Consider the following 5,495-nt stretch of genomic DNA (forward strand, 5'->3'; position numbering starts at 1 on the left):
ATCTTTGCAATAATATAGTTTTTAATGTGTTTGTTTAATTTTCTATTATTTAATTACTCCTTATTGTTGGGTTTATAGCATAATTGTCTGAACAATAAAGAAACGTCTGATTCAACCTAATACAGATAAATGGGAACAAAGATAGTTAATTAGATATATTTATTCCGCTATAGGTCCATTCTGGGACGAATCATATGGATGGGTTGGCACTGCGGAGCGTGATACTGCCCCTGACGAGTAAAGGCCGCCGCGACGTAGACTGCACTGACTGGCGGGTGCTTAATGAAGCGGAGAAGCGACACGGAGTTGACCCGCTTTAGCCCAGATCAGCGGAGATAGGAGTTATCTCCTGGCAGCTGAATACAGATGGGCTCCTCTCCAACAATACCTTTCACCGCTCTATTATCGCTAGTTCCATCGCTCACTGGGACCTTCAAGTTTTATAGCCCTAAATTCTTATAGCTATACTATGGGATGTTCAAAGCATTGAACCATACCAACTTAAGTGAGGCATTCTTTACTAGGCAATGGATTCTAAAGTGTTCTAGCAACCGTTCCTGTTACATTGCAAATATAAATATGTTTGAATTCAGTCTCTGGAAATTTTTTGAAAGAACACCTTGAGGTGGTATTTAAATTTAGACATCAAGACATTTAACTAACCTCAAATTTCTCTAACCAACTCTATTATTTAAATAATAACCATTGAGAATAATAGCTTGTTTTAATTGATAAAAAGTTATCTCTCGTTTTGGATTTATATATTTTGATTGTAATGAGATAAATTAATTGTTTTCATTAAAATAATTTAAAATAAATCTAATATGCTAATGTAATGAAATGCGGAGGAATGTTTGATGTTATTTTATTATTAATACAACAGTTTGATATATTTATAGTATCGGCATCGAACCTTCGGATTTGCTTAACTTTTATTAACATTGTTGTTTAAAAAACGATCCTTCATTGGAGGTAATAATATGGTCGTCACGTAGTATGCAATATTTGAGAATACTGCAGATATGAGACTATTTTTCACTATTGCTTATCAACAGATGAATTACAAGTATGGGTCAATGCATTCCACCATGTATCCGCCATGCAAATCTCACATAACAAAAAAGGGAAATAAATCTTGGGAGGGTGGCGAAGAGGAGTATCGCTTGAATAACTGTTGCTATCTAAACGACTCCCTCGCATACGTTCTCTTGATAATAAATTCCGAAAAATTTCACTGTTTTTGCCCTATCTCAGTTTAGGATTACAGAGGATCCGAAGAGCAGTACCCTAGGATCCTAGGTGTCTCGCCTTCAAATTATATCAGGATTTATAGCGGCCATTCCCTTTGGAAGTCATGAATTACTCCTGGGTTTTCTCTTTTTCTTTTATTTTTCTTCTTTATTATTATTCCGTTTTATTAATATTCCGGGAGTGGAACTGCTTATTTAAAAATGCAAGGAATAAGCGAAATATATGATCCTCGGTTATAGCGAAAAATAAAGATAACACAATTTATTTATTCTAACAATTTAACTGTATTTTATTTCTGAGTAGCCATCTTCCTCCCTACCTGTTTACAAGAATACAAGCTTTAAATACTGGTTTATTTTATTTTTTTCTTGATGATACAAAACACGGTAAGAAAAAAAACCCTGGTAATGTGAGCTTATCGCACAATTTTCATGTTGTTCAGTGTCCAGAAACCTAAAATTAACGCCTTTTCGCCAGTTTTGTTGAAGCTCAAAAGTTTTGTAATTCCCGTTCTACTAAGACAGAGAGAAATTACAGTTAATGTTTTTTTTTCGGAAGAAATATTAATCTTTTTAAACTTCATTCCTTTATTATAAGTGGTTTAACAGATTTTCGGGCAGTTTTCAAGTTCACTTTTCTTGATTTTGATGGCCCCATAGTCAATAATTTAAAACATAAACTCTGTTCCTAAATGCTAAAACTTTTTTTTTTAACATTGTATAAGTCAATATTTCACTCATTCTCAATTCTGCTTCAGACTGTAGTTGAACTGTAGAATTGATAATTAGAATTATTGGGCATTAAAGATTTAATTTTTCTTTGTTGTGAATTTAATCAAAATCATTTGAGTAGTATTCCAAAAATAAAGTGTAAAATCCATTATACAATGCAATATTCTATCTAATATATGTTCCTTGTATACCTATTATACCTTTGGCATGTACCTACTTCAAATATTAAATTTCAGTTTCGTACTTATGAGCATTTTGGGGAACTTATTAGTTAAGATTTAGTGTAGCTTAAAACGTTTATTTCCGTTGAAAACTGAACCATGTTTTCCTTACTAAATTTTCAATATATATTTAAGTGAAATTAAAAAAAAAAAACACTGTGTTAACAACAGATATAGTGACAATGCACGTCTGTTACAATGGAGTTAAATTACATTTCTATCCTTGTTAGTAAAAAGAAAAATATGAAATCATGTTAGAGATGCATAATATGCTCTATTTTTTTAAGAACATGGTTAATCTTACCATATCACCTGATTGTTCAATTTAGGTGCGGTACAATGTCTAATAATTCATAAAAAATAATAATATATAGTATAAACTGTTTTTCTCTTTTTTTTTTAATAAATAAGCTGCAGTTTTGTATTCCAAGAATGTTTCCTAAAAATCTTGAAAGGTATAACTACTACAGAACTCTAACTTAAATTTTACAGTGAAAGAAAGCGATTTTGTAGCTAAAAATATGATGTCGAAATAAATAAAAAAAATTAATCAAAAATAATAATAACAATTTTTTATGTAACTAAAAACTCAGTAGCTAGCTATAGATAAAAAAAAAAAACATTTAAAGCACGGACATAAAAAAAAAATTGTTCCTGATTTCAAAATTAATTTTATATCAGTAGCATATATATATTTCTGAACATAGTTTTTCGAATAATATTTTATTAAAAAATTAAAATATCACTTGTATATTATTAAATAAAATTATAAACATAATATTTATTCCTTCACAATAAAAATAATATAACCTCAAGTGACGTATTTTCTAACTCATGATGATTATCCTTGTCCATCCTGTATTAAAACAGTCTACCTGATTTTCTTTCCTATTAATTTTATTACGATAGTTTTATTTTATCTTTGTCGATAAAATTGTTATTCCTTATATAAAAGCCAAGTGATCGAATTATAGTTTAGTCTATTAGAAATGGTTGAAAATAAAATAAGACATAAAGTCTAGAGGGAATTCAAGATAAAGAGGGCTGTTAGGATGATAACATTTAAATGCCATTTAACAAATTAGAGCTATCCTTAAGAGAATGAAGGTGTTTAAATGACTAAAGATGTGATTCCCTGTAGTTCTGGCTCATTCCTTTTTTACAAATGTAAAAACAACTATATCTTTTTAATTATTTCATCAAATCATTCATAACATATAGTCGTACATAACCGCTTCTGGTTAAAATAATTTAATAAAAAATGACAAATAAGGAAATGACAACTATTCATCTCAAAATATTGAATGTAGATATACTCACATTACCACTTAAAAAGTTTGAGCTCCATCTTTATTTCTATATTACTGTATCTCAGTATTAAATTTCAATTATTAATTTAATATTTTTCAATTACCTACCTGTTTTTCTTACTAAACCATCTCTAATATTTGAATTTAGTAGCAGTATTACAATCGATAATAATTTTATATTTTTTACTTGTTTGATGTTTGTGGGACCTAGAATGGTTTGTCATGCAGAATGGTATATCTGAAGCGCCTACTAAAGAAAAAAAAATTGTTCTAACTCATCCCAAAGTATTAGTCTATTTTCTGATTCACTGTAAAGTTTTTCACATACTTAATTTTTTATTATTATTTTCAAGTGTATATTTACAATAAAATCGAAGGAATTATATTTGCACATAAAACTTGAAACAATGATTTTATTTTTTTAAAGTATTCCTATAATTTTATTAGTATGCCTTATTAATATTGAGAATTGTAACAAATTAGGCATCGAAATAACCTCGTGAGTAAAGAATAAAATAAAAAGTGAATTAGAGCGATAGAAGAAACAAAATATATGGTTAAAAATAATGTTTTTGCCCAATTTGAACTGAGCACTAAAATAAAATGTTTATAGTTCAATGAAAAAATATTAAAATATATCATTTAATATGATAGTACTATCGTTTTTTACTAATAATAATACTTCTTTGTTACAGGTAAAGATTGGGCCTATGAAATATAATTGTGTAGTGAACGGGTAAACCAGTAATCACTTTGGTAAGTAAATAATACACATAATGTATTTCTAGTACATTGTGATGTCATCAATTTTTAATAAATTTATGGAATACAAATTTAATAAATGTTAATAACAATATTTTAAAATATTGTTTCGGGGACACCTCCTTCCTTGTTAATCTTATCTTAAAATATGCAATACCACTTTTGATATTAGGCACATTTCTTTATACTAATTATTAAGTGCTTTATAACAGAAATATAAGATTATTTAATACCTAGAATTCTAAAACCAGTCAAGGCCATTTTCAAATTCTTATAATAAACAGTTTTAGTACTATTATTAATTATAGTACTAAATATTATTAATTTATAAATTATTATGAGACAAAAAATTTCCTTCCGGAATCAGTTAAATTAAAAGCTATACTAAAATACTTGGTTTGAAATTCAATCCATCATTTTATTGTAAATTAATTTTTTATAGCCATATATTTTTATTTTCTTGATCTATTTTTATAAAAACCATTATTTTTTTATTTTCTTTTTATATCGTGTTGTGAGATGTAGAGAAAAAAAAAATGTATTAAGTTAGTATCAGAAGGGAGTAATGATTCATTGATTGTAAATTTAAGACTAACACTATAATAATATTGAAAAACAAAATGATAAAATGTGATAATTTTAATGAATTGGAAATTTGAAAAGATTTATCTTGTTATATTCTTATAAAATAAATACAATGTGGGGAAACAAGTGTTGAAAATATGTTATTAAAATAAACAAAGCCAAATGACAATCGTTCAAACAATACATTTTTATTTTAATCTGATTGTTTTTCAAAAAATAATTCAGGAAATACAGTTAAATTGAAATGGAAACAATTCGTTTGATTCCATTTTAGAATTGAGCCTTTCCATTGTCAAGAATCGCTCGATCTTTCATAAATTAATCAGGCCACCGGATTAAAAGGATTATTGTTTACCCGAAAGTGTCAATGGGGAGCTAACATTTCCCGAGGACGGACTGAAAAGACTAAATATAGAACTGAAGGGCCCTAAGGATAACATTTACTAAGGGTCAAAGGGATGATATTTAGCGGGCAGCTACCGCCTCAGTAAAGGGCGTGTCTTGTCTTCTCTTTTTATTCCATTCCATCTTTCTGGATTAATCTTTGTTCATGAAGGAATTCAATATTTTATCTTTCCCCCTATTTTTTTTTCTTTTCATTTGACATTTCCCTGTAACGTTTGGGGAAATCTGTT

At 28.3% G+C, this 5,495-nt stretch overlaps 1 protein-coding gene across 4 annotated transcripts in view; it reads left to right on the plus strand.

Annotated features, from left to right (window-relative positions):
- The window catches only part of LOC106686360 (uncharacterized), a 553,455-nt gene that overhangs the window by 120,639 nt on the left and 427,321 nt on the right, over positions 1 to 5,495 (plus strand). Inside the window, exon 1 of one of the 4 annotated variants that reach the window (XM_067053696.1) lies at positions 4,216 to 4,269. The exons of 1 other annotated variant lie outside the window; for it this stretch is intronic. The gene's annotated coding sequence lies outside the window, so the exon portion shown is untranslated. Of the gene's footprint in view, positions 1 to 4,215; positions 4,270 to 5,495 lie in introns of those variants that run through there. 2 more of the 4 variants (XM_067053694.1, XM_067053698.1) reach the window with 2 other exon arrangements.

The sequence above is a fragment of the Halyomorpha halys genome, unplaced genomic scaffold (genome assembly GCF_000696795.3).
Source record: "Halyomorpha halys isolate HHAL.00 unplaced genomic scaffold, Hhal_1.1 Scaffold35.1, whole genome shotgun sequence".
Taxonomy (NCBI): Eukaryota; Metazoa; Arthropoda; class Insecta; order Hemiptera; family Pentatomidae; genus Halyomorpha; species Halyomorpha halys.